The sequence below is a fragment of the Cyanistes caeruleus genome, chromosome 9 (assembly GCF_971803275.1).
Source record: "Cyanistes caeruleus chromosome 9, bCyaCae1.hap1.1, whole genome shotgun sequence".
NCBI classification, from domain to species: domain Eukaryota; kingdom Metazoa; phylum Chordata; class Aves; order Passeriformes; family Paridae; genus Cyanistes; species Cyanistes caeruleus.
In genome coordinates this window covers 18,693,051-18,713,065 of record NC_141709.1, presented here as the reverse complement: position 1 = coordinate 18,713,065, position 20,015 = coordinate 18,693,051, and the positions used below count along the sequence as shown (strand labels likewise).

At 43.7% G+C, this 20,015-nt stretch overlaps 2 long non-coding RNA genes across 2 annotated transcripts in view; one reads left to right on the top strand and one right to left on the bottom strand.

Annotated features, from left to right (window-relative positions):
• Positions 1-20,015, top strand: part of LOC111932812 (uncharacterized) — a 30,385-nt gene that overhangs the window by 1,946 nt on the left and 8,424 nt on the right. Inside the window, exons 1-2 of the long non-coding RNA XR_002866352.2 lie at positions 1-501; positions 10,543-10,686. The exon at positions 1-501 is cut by the window's left edge and continues 1,946 nt beyond it. This is a non-coding gene — a long non-coding RNA (uncharacterized LOC111932812). The remainder of the gene's footprint in view (positions 502-10,542; positions 10,687-20,015) is intronic.
• LOC147651649 (uncharacterized) lies at positions 11,834-16,423 on the bottom strand. Its single transcript, XR_015290482.1, has 2 exons — positions 16,324-16,423; positions 11,834-15,683 (listed from the first exon to the last, which is right to left on the bottom strand). It is a non-coding gene; the product is annotated as an uncharacterized LOC147651649 (long non-coding RNA).

Sequence of the window (20,015 nt, the reverse complement as noted above, 5' to 3'; positions counted from 1 at the left end):
GGAATGAGCACAGAGAACATATGCAACCCTGCCAAAAATAATAATTTAAGAAACCAGGAGACATTTGCAATCTTTATGCTTACAGGCTTGATAATTTGCTTGTTGCTAGTGTGTCCCACTTTACCCCATCCTCCTGATTGCTGGGAACTGCCTCATCTGCATCCCAAACGGACATGCTCCCACTCCCTGGCTGCACCAGCACTTGCCCTGATGATGAAGTCTTTCTCCTCTTCAGCAGAGCTGTGAAGGCAGAAGGACACACAGCCAAACATCTCACCCTGGCCAGCCAGGCAGAACTATGGCCCTTGCTGTAGCCACAGCCCATTCCCTGTAGCTGGGGCTGTCCAGAAAACCCTCTGCTACTTCAACTCCTGCACGCCACAGGAAATCACAGACTGGAAAAGAGAATGGTATATTTGGACACGTGGAACTGGTAAGGAGAAAATAAAACCACGGTGCACGTACATCTGTCAAGCTGTGACCCTATTTCAGTAGCACAAGGTAGGAAAAACCATGCTATATTCTCTTATTCCAGTGAAATACAATTCCAATGCTAGCACTGAAATAAGCCAATCCAGAAGGCACAGTAACACCTTCCCATGAGGAGATTAACCATCCTTGGGTTTTGGTTTCTTCCTGTGCTCAAACAACAATGCCCTTACTACTGCAGATGTTTCCAGCTCAAACTACCCCTTGCACAGGGCACAGCAAAGCTCTGAGCATCACTCCACTCTTCTGGTTTTACTACTACCACAAAACACTATCTTGTCATAGCCTCTGTGCTTGGGAAGAACCCCTCTAGCTATGGTGGACTTTAGAGAAGTCCTGTATTTTTCTCTACTCATACAACCAGAAAAAAGAGAGTTGGAGACAGGGCTTTTGGGGATGAGTCTGAGGTTCTGTTGCTTGGTTGTGCATGATCACTCCAAACACGTTGTGCCCTTACTCAGGCCCAGCTCTCTGCTTTGACAAAACCCACAGAGCAGTATGTGATAGCCACAGGAAGAGAGTTCTCAGGCACCCTGGAACCAGGAGGCCAGGTTTGCTGGGGAGAGGTTGGCTGTAACCCAGCTTGCAGGGAGATCTGAGGCAGCCAGCATAAATGCATATCAGAGTGGAGGAAATCCTGATCCAGGGAAACCCTTATCCCACTGATGCTGGAGGGCTCAAGCACTGTGCTTGAAGCCAGAGCTGAAGGCAGGGCTCGGGAAGAAGAGCAGATGGGCAAGGGAGAGAGGAGAAGCATAAAATTGATCAATGTCATTTTGTGTTCCCTTGAACACTGTAAACTAGAACATATCCCAACCTTTGCCCAGGGAACAACAGGGATAAGCAGGGTGGCACACTTCTTGCAGTCCTGAAATGGAAATGGGGGCAGAGGAGAAGAACAGGACAGTTGTGCCAGCCCTGTGCAGTGCTTGGTTGAGCTTCAAGGCCCTTTGCACTAATGCACCAGGGTTAAAGTCTTCATCCCCATATGCCTCTTTCTACAGACCAATAAATCCATTTCCCTGGAGCAGGTGGGTAGAATAGCAGATTTCTCAATCAAGAGCTAACGAGGCCTCAAATCTCTCACCTCCCAACATCCACTTGTTTCCAAGAAGAGCCATGTCTCAGCCCCATATGTGCCATACAGATCTCCTATAGCCACACACCACAGAAATGCAACACATCCATCTTGTAGGGATGCAAGGGCTGAGCAGAGCCCCTGCCTCTCAGCAAAAGCAGGTTCTCTGACAGGTACCCCACTAATGCAGGATAGCAGGCACCATGATGGAACTAAAGGACAGTTTCTGAGTACAGTGAGATGAATTAGTTTGACACCATCTGGCAGCAGTTTTTCATTTCTGACAATATTTAAAACATAATTTGAGCTCAGGCAGTGATAAATAGGTCTCAGATCTCACCTGACTTCAGTAACCTCTTGGCCTAGGCATATTGAGTCATTTATCTGAAGCTGTAGATTCCAATATTTTGTTGCCATATCTAATCTAAATAGACTTCTGGACACTGCCCTTATTGCACCGTGGTAATCCTGGATTGATCCTGTTGAAGCAAGTGGAAGCAATGACATCTATGTCTGCCTTTCATCAAACACATGATGAAAGTTGATCATGTTTAAGCATGTTCTCCCAGCTGGAATCTGTAACAGAAAAAAGCCATGATGCATTAGTGTTCCCAAACATCTAATAGTGGAGAGAGGCATTTTACTATTACTGTTACAATTATTTCCTTTAAAATCTTAGTTTTCATTCTCTCAGTCTAAACATCGCTTATGATGGCTTTAGCATGTGTGTATATATATCTCAACATGTATGTACACATATAGATGCTTGAGTCTCTACACAAACACATAAATCCTTTAGACAGAACAGCATGACAGCAAAAGCTTTCAGATGAAAACATGGTGTGAAAATGTAGGATGTCTCCTCTCTTTGCATTCTATGGCGAATGCAAAGGAAACTTATTGCTTCAAATATGTGCAATCTTTTTTGTCTGATTACCTGTAGATGTTCTATATGGCTCTCTATACGAGACAGTACATTCTCTGTCTCCTACAGACATTCCAGTTTATTATAAACATACTTCCATTCTTTCACATATCTTTATGAATTTGAAGGAGCTGCTTAGAATTTGTCACTTATTTTTAACAATATAATTTTCTTTGGAAGGAATATTCCTGCTAAGCTTGACATGTGATATTTAATCACATATTGACCACTCAGGATTATTTTAATGCTTCCTGTCAGTTCCAGTACAGCAGGCAGAGTTCAAGCAACACATTTGCCTGGAGTTCAGTATTCATTTAAATCAAATTTGTCAGCTTTCAATTTTTTTAAATGTAATATTTTATTTTTATTAAATGCAAGTTAATAATGCCTTGTCAGGCCAAGGGCATATTTTAATGTGAACTCAGATGTTAAGTGAAATTGGAGCCATAACACCCTGCTAATAGACTCATATAATCATCTTAATGCCAGCATCTCAACCTAACACAAACATGTGCTGGCTTTGTGTTCAGTTGTCTCAGGGAGCTGTTCCAGATGCATAAAACACCCGCACAAACACAAACACACACATACACATCCTTTAAATGCCTTTAGTGCTCATGGGGTGGGTGCCTGTGACACTTGTGTATATTACTTAAAGATTTCCATGTGCTCCTTTTTACTCTTCATAAGGCATCTTACTTGACTGGTGACATAACAGCCTTGTTTAATAATCCTGTCTCTTCTCAGCTTTGTCTTTAATTTTCCATGTTGCTATCTATAGTGACTTGATTTGGGTTTTTTCTGACAATATTTATGTGTACAATTGTACATATATGAATTCAGCTTTTCTAAGAGAGATGCAGACCATACATGCAACCTTGGGTATGATGTCTGGGTGCACCAATATTAGACACATGCATGCACATGTATATAAAGCATTATGCATTTCAAGAATGTAAAGAGTTTGCTCACACTACACACTGCATGATACACACCCACACATGGCAGGTAAACCTCCACAATATTTATCTTTACTTGAGCAAGGGATTATCACTCTTCTTGTTCACAAAGACAAATGTAGCAACGAGCAGCTGTTGCAAGTTTGAAGTTAAGAGATGGATGGAGACTGGTCCAGCCTTCTAAACATACTGTAAACCACAGCACTGCAAAGTAACAGTGTCACAGAGGGTGATAAAGCATTGCATCTTTACCAAGCATTTCTCAAAAGCAGGACAAACCCAGCACCCAAGTCCCCACTCTGCAGCTGTGGGCTCCAGACCCACTCAGCTGCCATGCCTTGCTGGGGCTGGGTAATGGCACCTTATGTCTTTCACCCCTTAAATCACCGGCTCTGGAGGGGCACAGGTCAGCCGTGGCAGAGCCATCCCTGCCTGCCAGCTGTGCTGTCGCACTGCAGAGAGGTCCCGCAGCGAGCGGGGGACACGCTCCTCTCACCAGGCACCAACGTCCCGGGCCAGGGCTGGAGCCCTTGGTCCCACACAGCAGAAACCCACGCCCTGCCTCCCAGGAAAGCCGTGATCCAGCTCTTCCCATGGCCACAAATGCAATTCCAGCACAGGGTAATAACAGTGAAAGGAGGGAGGGAGGGAGATGCATGGAGGATGAGCAATGTTTTCCACTGACATCTGAGAGGAGACAATGGTCACCACTATAGGGAGAAAATGCAAGGTTGTGAGGAGGGTGAGAACCATGGAACCAGGAGTTTTTTAGTTTAAAAGTACCCCAGAGGATGTTCAAGATAGATCCAGGTATCCAAGACACTTGTGTCCAAGGCTGATCTTATGGGCTGAAGGGGGCCATGGAAGGGTTTTAAGAACAAAGGATTTGGTTTCTCCACAGGTTTGCATAGGTTTCTGAACATGTCTCCCCTGCCTCTGAGGCAGGAGGTCCAGTATCATTTCCCCAGGCAGCTCTGGAGAGCTGTCTTCAGTTTTTAACCCGGTAGAAACAACCATTCTCTCCCATGAAGAAAGTTTCCCCCCAGGCCCCAGGGAGCCCCCCAGTGCAGAGCAGCATCATTGTCCCTTCACCACCCAACTGAGCAGGAGAGCCAAGGAGCCCCTGTCCCAGGGGTGAGAGAGGAACAAGCCCAGCATATTTGAAATGGAGACATTTATTTTTCCTATGCTCACCTCCACCACACAAACACACAGCAGCAAGCAGAAGTATTGAGCTTTCTTTCCCAGCTTTCTCTCCTCTGCCAAGGGCAGCAGCACAGATGCCCTGTGCCTGTTCTGGGGTGTCCCACATCTCTGCAGGAACAGGTAGGCTCATACTTCCTACAGCCTTCACTGAAAGCCAGGGGTATAGGCAAAACCTCCCCAGCAGGGAGCCCAGCTCTCTGGGGGTTAAAGGTGCATCTGTGGCACCATTTCCTTATACTTTACTTTTAATTGCATCTACTTTTAAAAATCTCCATAGGGCAATGCTGAAAACCTGCATGCAATATCCAGCTCTCAGCATGAGCCCAGACAGCCTCTGTGGCCCTGGTTTCCCCCAGTTTAGGGGTATTTCAGTTGTCATTGTTTCTACCACCCTGGGCTAACCTTCCCACCAGTGCCACCCCCAGCATGGGGAGAAATACACACCTCTGTCAGCATCCTGCATCCTGTAGATGGAAAAGAAAAGGTGTTGAAAATGTGCATCAGGGTACAAAGCTTTTCTTCTGCCTCTACTCTTTGATTGGTACCTGAGAACAGCAATGCCTTGGGCAGACCTGACTGGGCTGCAGCCAAACCTGTGCCCATGAGCTCTAGGGAAGGGCAGGAGGGGCAGCGGGGCTCGTGCAGCTGCAGTGCTGGTGGGGCTGTGTTGAGGCACATGTGATGATGCTCCAGTAACAGTTCAGGTTTCACTGCTCTCTGAAAGCCAAAAATGAGAGCCCTTTGCAGAGAAAAGTAGCACCTCTTGTCACACAACTCAGCTCCATCTACCACCAGGAAAAACACTTCCCACCAAGCCTTTCCACGAAGAGAGAAGAAAACCGCAAGAAGACTCTTGTACTTTTCCTGAGTCCTGCTCCCTCTGGAGACTTTTCTAAGGAAGGAAGACATTGCAACCATATTTCCAGGCCTTACTTACACCTTCTTGCCATTCATCCTGCTGTCCTGGAGCAGTGCTTCCCATCACTGAACGCACACCTCTCCTGCCCCACATTGATCTCAGTGCAGAGCAGTCAGAGCTAATGCTGTTATATCATCATAAATCTGGTATAATAGAAAATCAGCCCAAAGAGGCTCACATCTTTTATATGTTCATTCAGACTATCCAGACACAATAACTCTATCGTGATCGAAAATGCAATAACGTGGCAATAAGGCACGTATATTAATTATAACTGCAGTTCAAACATCAGCTAGTTTACATAAGAGTAATTAAAATCACAATTGACCTTTTGTAGAAACATACGGCTATGCTTAATTCTAGCCACTAGCATTCAAGGCTTTTATTTAAATGGTATTCGCAATTCATAATTATATCTTTTTTGAAAATATTTTTTATGGGTAAGTGAAAATTACTTGTATCCTGTGTGTTTGTTCTTTATACAAACTCACTCATATTCTCAGGAAAATGGTTTAATACGCAAAAGCAGATTAAAAAAATATATATATTTATTCTAAAACTACTTGAATTTTCATCTGTAAAGCAGTTATATTTAGCTCTTATCTAAGAATGACCGAATAACACCCAGTCATGTGAGACTCGTATCTATTTACTTCTCAGTTCTTCTGTACTATTTATTGTTTCTTGCATCAGTCAGAAAAATCCCATTTTTAATGAGGAACATATATTTCATATCATATCACTACCTTTCATGATCCCAGGCACCCTGGCCTAAAGCATCTCTCCAGCACCCTACAAGGCAGGAGTAGCCTCAGGGGTCAGGGAGAGGCAGCAAAAGCGACATCAGGAAAAACTTCTGCAGGAAGAAAATGGGGAATAGTCTCCTCAATTGTACCTGCATTTAAAGTCCATGGGTCATTTTGCAAGTCCTTCTCCATGCCAGATGTCTGGCAAGAAAACAACCTCGATTTTGAGGGAATGGTTTGGAGGGGTCTGTTGGAGAACAGGAATGTTTCGCATGAGTGGGGACAGCTGGGGCAAGCCCACCATTTGCAAACGTGCCTGTGGTTATGCTTTCAATAGGTGGCACTTATGAATAATAATAATATGCATAATCTATCTTGTGCCCAGGCAGGAGAGAAAACATAAGTGGACAAGCCTGAAGGCATGGCCGTCTATTAAAGGTTGCTTGGGAATTCTCTGCAGAGTTAGGGCAAAACTGTGCTGCTAAACATGGCTGGGGGATTTGCATATTTAAGAAAAGAGGACTAATTGAAAATCTCTTCTGGATGAGTGATTTACATTTCTTACAGATCAAATTACAGAAGGTGAAATACAGTTTTGCCCTTTTGTTGTTTATTTGATTGCAAGCTTTCACTGCTAACTTTCCTTTTTATTAAAGAGCTTCAATGCAGACTTCCAGGAAAAAACCCAAATTCCCAAGCCACAATAAGCACCTAAAGCCTAAACCCTGCAGAAATTCACAATCTTTCTTTGTTCTGTGGCCATTTGTAGACATCTTGAATTAAGCACACATGGCTCGCGATCTTAGTAATTAAGTATAAAAATAATAAGAAAATTGCAAAAACACACATGCTCTCTTCTACCTATTGCTGCAAACATAATCCAGGTCTAATCCCATCAGCAGCGAGGACAGTATAACATAAGGGAAAGACATATTTGATTTTAAAGTAGCCCAAGAAATAATGAGGCAAGTATCTTGGACATTTCCCAGAGAAATATGGATCAGGCTGACCTTTATTTCTCATTTGTTTATATAACGCCTCAACTGCTTTATTTTAAAAGAAAGAAAATTGTATTCTTTAAAAAGAAGAAATAAGTGTCTAATTCTGGTGAATAAACTTCCTTTGCACTGCAAACCAGCAGCCACTGTCCTGATTCCCAGGGTATTTCCATTCCCTGGGGACCATGGGAAATTACTTCTGCTCCCAGCGAGGTAACACAGCCCAGGAAAGGGCTCCCACCAGCCCACAAACAAGGCTGGTACCGAGCTGAGGAAAGAGCTTCAGAAAACACAGCATTTTATCTGAGAGCCAGGGAAGAAGAGCAGATGAGGAGGAGCTCTTCCATGAGATGTCAGCTTGCCTTCAGCAGGAGAAAGTCTGTAGCTGGGGACACCACTAACAGAATGCTCATTAGAAATCTGATGCTGAGAGTACTCCCACCAGTACTGGATTTCGGGATGTGTGGCTCAGCTGATGGCTCACTCCAGCAGTGACAGCACCTTGCAAGCAACAGGGACTCAAGTCACCTCTGGGGCAGGAGACCCACGCTCACCACTTATTTACTACACCTCAAACAACCCAGCTGCAGAAGAGTATCAGAGTGCTGGTATTTTAATTGAAGATGGCTGTATGAGCAGCAGAGAACCTTACCACCTTAGTGTTGATAATAGGTATGGGGAAGGGTGAGGGTGGCAGCAAATCAAAGACAGTGGTTTTCTAAGTCCATGTACACAAGAGAGAGAGCACAATGAAAATTGAAGAAAACACTCAAGTATAAAGCACCAAACATTTCAACTTTAGTACTACTGCTTAGGCCAAGCAAAAAAAAAAAAAAAAATCTATTGGCACAGGGAGAAAACATATCTCTGGATTTTGATAAAGCTATGGGAGGTTATTTGGAGGATGAATTCCCTGGGCCAGTTAAAAGTGGTTGTGCTCTGCTGAAATAAATTCCACCCTGGGATTTAGTATAGTAAGTTCTCTGAAGATGCCGTAGTGGATGAGCTGGCAGCCCAGGGGTTTCCCACACTCTACCTCTGGGTGTTCCAGGAAAGCAAAATTAAGTGCTGAGAAGAGGGGGAAATGCAAGAGGAATCCAATATCAGGCGTTCTGCTGGCTTCACTGCTGCTAATCGTCTCTGTACATGTGAACTGGGTGTAAAATGTTCCCACATCAGAGCTGTAGTTGTGCACAGGTGTAAATTACTACACAAGGTTCAAGGCAGCTCTCAGCCATGTCCAAGCTGCCTAATTAGCAGTTGTTAGTGTGGCGGAGCTATGAAGTGCTAATATTCAAATGTTATGACTGTGATGCCTCTTGCCAAAATCCATAAAGTGCTTGGAAGCTGGCTAGTGTTACTGACTAAACTCTCTCTTCCTTCTCAAGCACAGGATCAAAGGCAGCCATGCTAATTAACCTCTCCTTTTAGAGCATCTATGGTGAAAATGTAATGCTGCACCAGGGCTGCTGCCACAGCAGTGCCTGGCCTTGACAGGAGATGCTACAGAGCTGGAAAAGCAGAGCTTTTGCTTTCTGTCTCATACAAGGCAGCCCCCTCATTTGGGTATTGCTGTTCTGGGTGGCAAAGATGAAAAACCATATATTTTTTTGTAAGACTGTTATTTTAAAACTAGGCCTTTTGACTCACACAGTCAACCTCTAAAACAAGGCCTACAGGACTGGAGAAAAGCACTCATATAACATATAGTACTTGACATTGCCTATGGCTAAATATAGGGAACAAGATGTTCTCTGTGGCCATACCAAGCTTCCTTAGTCATATACACTTTAATCTAAGCCCTGCTACAGGGAGAGAGATCCCTGGCCCCATTCTCCCTTCTGAGCAACAGCAGCGGGGCGAGTACAATGTGCGTCCACTGAAGCATGGCCAACGCGGCACCAAGGCTCAGCTCTGTGCAGATCAACCCAGTCAGGCAGGAGCATGCCCTTGGTGCAGCTAATTTCAGAGCTATTTTCTATGGTTAGCATCAAAGACATTTTCTACAGCATGCATGTATGAAATTAAGACTCACTAATTTCATAAATGGCAGAGTGCATATCTGACCCTCTTCTGAATCCTCTGAATCCCAAATCCTCTGAAAATCTGTGTGCTGTACCCAGCCAGCAGAGCCCATGGTGCAGAGACATCCCTACCCCAGCCACAGCATCTTCTGGAGGAGAGGGCCACAGGAAAGGAGTTGCTTGAGGACCCTCCCTGTGGGCCCATCTTCCCCAGGGAGGTGGTCCCAGGAATAGGGCCTGTGAATCCACAGGGATTCAGTCCAACCCACCCAACAGTGATGTTGACACTGAATGTCCTGAGCTTGCAGACATCTGCAGAAGAACTTGGCACCATCATCCCTGCTTTGCCACTGGAAAAGGGACCTCCCAGAGGTAGGTAGGACAGCTTTCCCCAGGTACAACAGTAGCAGGCCTTGGCAAAACAGCTCCATTTCTTCTGTCTGTGGAACACACAACCTCCTTCAGCCAGCCAAATTCTCAGGAGAGAAGATCCTCATTTTATATCATCTTTACAGCACTTTTCAAACCCCCAAGGACTCACACTTGAAGCACACACAGTATGTTGACTAACAGACCTGGGTTTGTCAACGCAGCTTGACCCAAGTCCACATACACAAAAAGAAACCCCACTGAGCTCTTGCCTCACACAAAGGTGGGTAGAAGGGCCTTGCTCACCCAGCACCATCCTCTGCCCATGGCAGCCAAGAAATCCCTGGTGTCAGGTTCAGCAGACGAGAGCATGGGGGGATGGAAACCTCACATAACTCTCTGAAAAAAAATCCCATAAAAAAGTGTGTTTTCCCAGCAAAAAGAAAAAAAAGCCCAAATCTCATCAAAAGCTGTAGAGCTTCTCAGCAAGATGGGCACTGGCAGAGCTGGGCTCAGTCACACCGCGTGGAAGGGAAGTCCCTGTGACTGAGAAGAGAATGGGTGTCTGCAGCACAGCATAAATTAATATGACAGTTGCTGCTTTTTCAGTGAAATCAAACCCCAGCCATCCCTTGTCACAAACAGAAACTTCACAGATGCACTACAGGATATTTCATTGTTAAATATTTTGAATTTTCAACACGAGAAATACTACCTAGCACTAGTTGCATTATTTGTTTCATAGGGAAGGGATTAACATTCCTGGGGGTCAGAAAAGAGGCATATACCACTAAAGCAAGAAAATATGATTATTTCTTTGTTTTCACAGGTCCTCATGCAGACAAATGCAGTTTTTGGAGATACTCTGACACGGGCCTGGAGTACATAGCACTCCTTCATTTGCACTTCAAGTGCTCTGAATCTGGGCAAGGACTCCAGTCTCAGAGGCAGATCCTTCAGCCGTTTACATCATGTAAGTGTAAGGTTATTCCTGATTTTGCTAGCATGGCTGAATGTAGCACTTGTTCCCATGTATTTATTTATGTTGTCTATAAAAGATTTATAACTTTTTTTAAAAGAGGCAGCAATTATTGTCTCATTTATACTAGCGAACTCTTGAATAGCAAAACCAACTCCAGATAGCTGGAATATCTTAGGGAGTAGATCTGGCCCAGTGGCTTTATTTCTGGAGCTCTGCTCCACCTCTGAATTTTAAAAATGGTATATTCATGCTCTGAGGCAAATCTCATTTTCCAGCTCAAACATTTTATGCAATATTTTAGTAGGCTGTTTCATACTGCTGTACAGTCTCCAATTTTAAGAATTATCAATAATGTATTCTTCCATGTAACCTCTTTAACACTCACAATAGAATAAAATAAAAACACATCAACAAAAAAATTGTCTCTGCTTGGCAATGCTATGTGAATGTTAAATTTCCCATTTCACAATGCAGCCATCACTATAAACTCTGAGGGCGGATTAACGCTCTTCTGGTACTTCACTGTATCAGAACACGGATTTGCAGACAACAGCTGCAGCAAATTCCCTTGACTGAGAAGAATTACAAGTATTATCACCTAGATCATTAAACTGGGTTCATAGATTGCAGAATGTCTTCAATCAATTCATCTAAGATAACTTGAAGCCAGCTGGACCCCCTCAGTGAGAACTTGACTTAATTGGCCAATAAGTGGCTGGAAAAGGTGCATGCGATTTGATAAAATTACAGACTGCAGAAGCGATTACAATTTGGAGAACCACAGAGGGTAGCCTCCGGGTCAGCCCTTTTGGAGAGGGCTAAGTTAATGTCCACTATTAAGTGCTGCTGTGAAAAATGTTGGCCCACTTGGTGCTCAGATGTAAAGTGTATCCAGGTCATTCCTCAGCTGATGGAGGGAGAGATGTGCACATTTATCACTGCTCTGGCCTCATTTCTGCCTTGGTAATAGTCGTACACTAACAACTGCTGGCAGTTTCATGGTTTTCTGGGTACCCTTCATTTTATTGGCATAACTAAAATATTATCTGAGCAAAGCAATCCATCTGCTAAAGAAAAACACTTTCCTTCAATTACATCCCCCGAGTCTTTTCTTAAGAAAGGTTAAAACACCAGGAAGTTGAAAAATATACATTAGTTTGTTTTTATTTTTTCCAATGTACTGCAAATATGCTTTCTTGTTACTGGATAAGAGGTAGGTCTACATATTTACCACCACAAAATGTTAGGGAATATTCCTAGCTTTAAGAAAAGGGTCACATTAGCATTTAAGTACAAAGCAGTATTTAAAAGCAATTGCCTATCTTCCTCTTCCTGCACCCCCCCACAAAAAAAAAAAAGGAGGGGGGGGCTAGAAAAGACTGTTTAAGTATTTTCTCCACGGTTTTATATTTAATAATGAAATAGATTAGGTCATTTGCAGAAAAGCAGTATTTTTTTAAAATGGCGCTACAGTGTGCAAAAAACCCATTGCATTACCCAATTGTGTTAAACATCATGGGAAAACAGAGCTTGATCCTTCGTGAGCTCAGCAGGCAGGGCTCCCATTGACCTTGGAGAGGGGCTGTGGGTGCCTCCCAGGCATTAACCCTTTTGTTAGCCCCACCCCAAGACAGGGCTTGCAATCACTTCTGCACCGATAGAGTGTACCTGCTGTGATTCCATGTTGCTGAGGATGCATATTTTTCATGGATTGGATAATTTTCATGGGTTTTGTTTTGTTATTTTTAAATCCCTACCTTTTATAGAGCTAGCTCCAAGACTCAAATATCTAATGCAGATATTCAGAAGTAGCTTGGTCTCACTTCAAGGATTTTTTTGCTGATGGCTAAGTTGTTATAACAGTAAATGGTGTAACATACAATCAAAAGCCTAGGGGTTGCCTAGTTAGCTAGATGCACACAAAACACAAATTAATGAAGTGTGGAAGGACAAGTTACATCTTACCATTAAGCAGGGAAAGATGGGGCTCTGACACAGTGATTTTAAACTGCAAATATCAAGTCTGAAAAGAATTCTACTTAAAAAAAAAAAGGTACAAAATGCATACTTTCTTAAAATGCTTTCCTTTCATAAGTCAGAAATGTCAGAATCCAGTTTTATCTCACCCACAGACACAAATTAAGTTGCCATTTGTTTGCTGGGTCTCCTACCATGTAACAGATGTTTCTTCCCAAGGAACCACTCGGGTCCCATTGCACCAAAGCACAAAGCACAGTTACCCAGGGCACAGGTTAAGGTAGGCTCAGCAGAGAGCTGGCTGCTGCTTTGGAAAAAAAACCATCTATTTGAAGGAGCTTTCTTAAGATAGGAAGTTGAGGTTTAGTCTGTCCCTAACTGTGGGTAGAAAACACACATTTCCAAATGCTTCTGGTGAAAGCAATCCACTTTGGTCATGTAAAAATGGCCTTTCATTTTCAAACGTGAAGGAGAGTCCTAAGACATTTGAAAAAGGGTCAAAACAAAGCAGGATGTGTCCAGATTGTCCAGATGACCATGTGGCAAGTCCCTCCACCCCCACCCCACTCTTTGATCCTCCCAGAATTTTGTGGAATAGACTGATTTTAGCAAGAAGTTTTTTGAGATTTATGACCCTGTCCTGTCCACTTGGAAGTACCACTTGGTGAGATCAAGCTGCACAACTGGGATGGCCGCAGCTTCACCTGTTCTGTGGGATCTCCTTCCCACATAATGGAATTCTCTTTTCCCTGCCCATGAAGATGCACTTGTTCTCTTCTGCATTCAGGACACTCCTGCATTCCAAACCACTGTGTGAAAACATGGTGCCTGTCATAGGCACAGAGATGTCATGAATATTTCAATTCCTGGTCCTGTCCCTCCAGTCAGGTGTTTCAGTTTAATCTGATTCAGTTTAACACTCTGTTCTGATGTCTTTAGTGCTAGGAAAGAGATTCTGCTTTCTTGCTGTTTTAAACAGGAGAGTACAAGGGCTTTGCTGCACTGGGTACCCACACTCAGTCTGTGCTCTAGCACAGGCAAAGCTCTAGCTCTCCCCACTTAGCTCTCCAGTGTTGCTTTGCTGGTTAAGCCCTGACATGAAAAGCCCTTTCTAGGCAAATTTCAGCATTTTAAGCACTGTCCTTGCTTGGCAGAAGGATGCTGCCTGCCAAGATTTACCTTTGGATGCAGGATGGAAACCCAGAGGGCTGCTTGTCCTCTGCCCCCAGCTCTGTAAGAGTGGCCCTGTACAGCCAGGGTCAAACTGAAACTGTGTGACTTCAGTGCCACCGTGCACTCAGTGTGACCTTGAATGCAACGTCCCCATCCACCAGCAAGTGACCAGCCAGGCCTGCCACCTGCCATGGGAGGAAAAGGGAAACTAATTGAGTTGTACACGACTTAATCACATTAGCATCCCTTGTGCTGCCATTTCTCATGTCCCCACAAGCTCGTGCCATGTTTGTGGTTACTGGTGCTCCCACACACCCTGGGGCACCAGGTTTCAGACACGCATTGAACTGTCGCTTGCAAATTTAGAAATCTATTTTTAAAGCAAACTAAGCAAACAATGGTGCTTTCTCTGCCTGTCAAAAAGATCATTAAAGGAACAGTTGCTGGCGGGGATTTCAGTGGCAAACAGGCCAGGCTTGGCAGGGCAGGACCTTTGCTCCAGCTCACTGCGCTGAACTGAAGCGACGCTCCTCCATAGCCCATCACACCACTGGCTCTTCATCAGGAACCACCAACCAGCAGATCAGGGTGGGCTGATCCAGCAGTCCCCAGAAAAACTGTCCAAAATTTTCACCTTCTTAGGGAAAAGCCCTCCAGGTCAGTTCTGCCACCCCAGAAGGAGAGGGTGAAGCCATTGCCCACCGTGACATTTTGGTACCATCCAGCAACATCCTTGGTCTTCTCTCTTTGTGCACAGACTGGAGCCCTGCAGCCTCACTGCCACAGCTCTAGCATCATGCTACAGGCATTGGAGGACTCACTGTTTTCCTGAGGGAGCTCTGTCCCCCAGAACCACTTGGCCACCTGAGGATGGTAATCCCACTGAACAGCAAGTCAGTGTGATCTTGAACAGAACTGCAAGAGCCAGTGCTAGACGAGAAATACACCTTTCAGACTTATTTTTCTTGACATTAAGATATTTAAGACCATCTCACTTCTCCAGACTTTCAGTGATTAAGGGCTGCAGTGTTGACTGCGCACAGCTATGGCATCACCCATGTCCACTCAGGCTAACACAGTGAGTGACACAGCCCCTTTTTGGCTGTCTCCGCAGCGCTTCCTCTCAGCCTGGAGGCGCAGGAAACCAGGCCAGCACTGCCTGCTCCCACACAAGGGGCTGCAGCAGTTGGGTCTGAAGCCAAGCAGGGACCACCAAGGCAGGGAGCCCTTCCTGGCCCTGCAGGGGGTGGTTAGAGGAGTGAGACAGACAAGAGCCTGCAACTGCCCAGATGTTGCATTCTCTACAGTGCAGCTGGGTTGCTCCATCTGCCCAGCTCAATATTTTCCATTTGGCTACAGCAACCACTGCAGTGTAGGGTCCAGCAGAGAAGAGCCACTGCTGAGATCCCTGTGCTAAACTAGAGGACAGGAAGTGGGAACACACAGATCCTATGGCTGAGCTTCTGGCAAGGAAGTATTTAATTCACCCTGCATGTGAGGGCCAGACCCACACACTTAACTCAACGAAACAATGGAAGTATCTGGATCCACTTTGGCATATTCCAAACACATTGCACCCCATCAGCATCTTTGAGGGATCTATTCATTATCTAGACACTAGACACAGAAGTAACTGAGATAACCTTTCCTTCTTTCTGTCTTTCAGCACTAAGGAGGTGGTGTAGAAAGGAGGTTTTTTTATACATGGAGTAGAAAAGTCTATTTTTTGTTTACTTTGAAAAAGCCTAGTATTGACTTCCATTTATCTTCCAATAAGTCCTTGTCCAATGCAGCTCAGAATATAATATGTTCCAAGGGCAGGTGCTCCTTAATGAGAGCTGAAATTTCCATGATTTTTATTCCATTCATTAAAAAGGAAAGAGAAGGAGAGAAAAAAATAAGAGAGTTAGAAAATGGCATGAAAGCATATTATCAGTAAATTGTTTCCACTGTGTTTGTGACTCTTCTTAATGTTTTATGAATATGCTAAAAAATTTGCTCAGGCATTTTTCCTTGGGCACTCTAGTTAATTACTTATTCAGAGAGCTTCTACTCTGTTCCTTGCAAAATGTGTTGTGCATTAATTCTGATTATGTACAAAAACCCACCTGCAAGGAAAAACTCTGAATCAGTAATGCTGATAAAATGAGCAGCTCTCCTGGGGCTTTACTGAGAAACAGGATACTGGACAGAATTAAAATCTTGTAGCTAAGGCTATTCATAATGTCATTAACATAAAGGCAATTAAATGAGTTTTTAACCTACAACCCTTTATTGTTATTAATGAACATTAGAAAAACACAGGAGATAAAATTGGTAATTATCTCTGCACCAAGCTATGCAATAATGTGTTTAAATATAAAAAGAAAACAAATGATTATTGTTAGTATTTTCAGTAGCAGAAGCCCCAAGGAGCAGCTCAGTCACATTTAATCACATGGTACTACACCAAGAGGGTTAATTAAACCAGGGCTTTACCTTCAGCATGCTTGGTTATTCTGTTTAATATGGAATCAACAAACAGAAACGCCAATCTGCAAAATATTCCAGGCAGTGCCTTTACCATCAGGTGAGCCACCTTTAAGAAAACCAAGAGAGCTTTTGTTCCCTCCAGGATGAGAAGCTGCAGTCCTCTAATCAAGTTTTTATTGTCGTGCGCTTTAAGAAAAACATTCCTGAAACAACTATATAAATCCTGGTTCATAGCCCAAGCTTACCATTCTGTAAAAAAAAAGAATTTGGGGATTCAAAAAAGATGAACGTTTGACAGTAGCTGGTAGATATGGCTGCAGCACTACAGTGCAGAGAAAGAGCCTCCAGTTCTATTTTTTAATGCAAACTATTGTACCCTCTACTTAAGCAGTCATAAATTAGAATATCTTCTAAAGGGAAATTCACTAAAGCTCAGTGAAATAGTCTGTATCTAGACTTGAACTTAATAATTTAAGTTTTATGATACATATCTGCAAAATAACTTTAACATATGTCTTTTTTATAACTCTTTTAATGTATTTACAATATTTTGGGGGTTCAGAAATCTATTTGCTGGGCAATATATAGCTAAAAAAATGACAATAATTTTATCTTCCATGTCAGTAGATAAAGCTTCCCTAAGGAATGTGTCCATCCAAACAGGGCTTGGGAGGGAAGAGCTGAAGGCACTTAAAGACTGCACAGAATCCAGCGCTGGTCTCATGGAGCAGCATGTGTTATTGCTGCAAGACCCCCACCTCCAGGCTCTGCAAGGACCTGCCCTGTCCAACACCCCTCTACCCCCTGTATGCAGGGGGTGGGATCTGTGGGGAACCTTCCCAGCAGCAGGAGGGAGGATGCAGGAGTGAAGGGGAAACGAAAGAAAGAAAACTCAAAGGATGGTTGGCCAATGTGCTGAATGTAGGAATAACTGAGTGCATTACACCAGCAGGGGCTGCACATATGGATGCAAAGGAGGCCTGATAGCTATACAGCTACTTTTTCCCTAGAAGATATTCTTTCTGGGACTGCTGAAGAGAAGTGAGAAATTTAAAGGATTTAGTCAAGAAGAAAAATGACCAAGGTGTTCCCTTGCTATTTAGGAGATCTGATTAGTGAGAAGGCAGTGGAAGAAGGAAGAAAAGAAAAATATCAAAAGGGTGAACAATTAGCAGCCCAGTTTACAACAGTAGATACCATTAGATAAACCAGCTGCTTCTTTTAACAGACATGCAGCAAGAACGCAGATAACCTGGCAACTCAGACATCCAAAAGAGCCTGCAGAACCTCCCTTCCACAGGGAGTGATGGCAAAGCTCAGAGCTGGATCTCACAAGAAACAGAATCACTTACCAGGCTTAGATGGGACTCGAGCATAAGGAAAAAAACAGATGCACTGAGAACATAGGAGCAGAGAGAGTGGTAGAGGAGGAAGCATCAGAAGTAGTGGTTTGTAATATAAAAATCAGATGGGACCTATCAAGGGTTGATAGCCGGAAGAGTGCAGAGCCCAAAGCTGGAGGGGAAAAGCTGCTTTATGGAGTCAGGCAACTGGAATGGGGCAGACACACTCACAGGTATTTTTGATATCACTGTTAAGCTGCTCCTGAGCCCTTTTTAAACACACACAGCCTTCTGCACCACCACCTGCATTGACAACAATGTGTAGGATCTCTGGCACCAACACACCGTGCTGTTAAACAGCAAGCCATGGGCAAAGGTGGTATTATAACCAACAACTGCTTCAGACAACTTTACAGCTCTAAATGCCTGAAAGGTTTTCCCCCAACAACTACAGATTTCTCTTCCTCCTGATGTGCAAGCTGATTTCACTTGCTTGTGTAAGCCTGCTATTCACTGGTGTAATAAGAAAAGGCCCAGGCTATTCAAGTGCTGTGTAGGTGCAGAAATGATGTGCATACTAACCAGCTCCTCCAAGTCAAATAAGCACAGCTGGTTTAGTTTCTTTTGAACTTGGAGATGTTGTAGGAAGCCATTAAGCTGGGTGAGCTGTGGTAGAGGTGAGATGGCCTCCAGTGGTTTGTATGAGAGCATGCAGCCCTGGCAGTGATGCACAGTGGCACAGGGGACAAGCACTGTGTCACTTCTGTCCCCACACGGGCAATGCTGCAAACACACACACAGATGCGTGTCTTACACATCCATTGGCAGCCTGTGAGTGTACACAAAGGGCCACCATGCTGGAGCTCTACTCTCTCTATCTGGGAAGTCAGTTTTGGGTGCTCTCTGCTTTTATGTCCACATCACATTTTTCTGTGAAAAACAGACACACAGCTAAGCAGAAGCACACACTCTTTGTTGCTTTTGGCCATCCTTTTCTATTATTTAAATTATAGATCACCAGTTCATTACTTGTTTCTAAACTTTATCCTCTTGCCTTTGTAAAGCATCCCAGGCATTTTTCCATACTCAGATCAAGCCAGTGTTCATTTTCACAGAAAGCTATTTGAGACAGGACCACACTGCACCATCCTGCTCCAGCCCCACGGGTCTCTGCACGCTCATGCAGAGGAATCAGCACAAACAGTAGCATGTGACAGATAAGCAGAGTTACCACCCTTCACCTGTACATTAAAGAAAACAACCCAAAACACAAATTAATTATGGTGAGGACAAGATAATGCCCATTTGAAGACAAATTTCATTACATGTACCTTGGGGGAGTTTAAAATTGCTGTGACCATTTGCTGTTTTGGACATTTTAATCCAAGGCAGCCATCCAACACAGCAGTGATCCGAAAATGTAGTAACATTCCAAGAAGGAAAGGAGCACTGTGAAGTATCCCCAGGTTTCTGACATCAGCAACACCCAAGTCAGTACAAGCATTCCTGCTCTGCTCAGCTGAAACTCATAAACCTGGGAATAACCTGCTCACTGTGGGGAACAGCTCACTGGAACCGTCCACCAGGGCATCTGGTCACAGTCACCACAGTGAAGGGAGCACACAAGAAATCAGTCTATTCTAGCATAACACATCCTATCTTCTTTATAAGCTAAGTCATGGAAGAACTACCAAGCCTATGTCTTATTTACAGTATTTTATTGGATAAATGACACTCTTGCTACTTTTTTTGTCACCTATCAAGTATTTATGGTGACAACAGCCTGTTTTCTGTCATTCAGAGGGCTGGCACCTGTCTGGATAACAGCATGATTCAATATTCCTGAAGTACTAGATTTCTGTAAGAGAGGAAAAATCAATAACTGTGACAAGTGCTATCCATTAGAGCCCAAGAGCAGAGAGAAAACGATTACACAGTGTCATTTGTTTAATATAACAAGACTGTAAATGAAAATTATATCAATTGATCTTTGGAGGATAAAACATCCTTTCAAAGGCAAGATGACCATGGACCAGATCTACTTGACTTCCCAAGGCCAAAATGGTCAATACCAGCTGAAGCTCAAGGTTTCCATTCTGGCAGTTGATGGTCCCCTTTGAGATCAATAGCTTCCACTACACGCAGATCATGGCAACAGCAGCCTTCAGCACCAGTTCCCCATTCCAAGGCAGAGCCAGAAATGTATTTTTCTGTGCAGCTCTGCTTTTTCTTCATCAGGTTTCCCAGAGCAAAGCAACAAATGCATACAAAATACATCATCTATACTGAGATCTCTATTTCAATCTTTATAATATATGCTTATACTCAACATAACAGCATATCTAAGCACTCCAT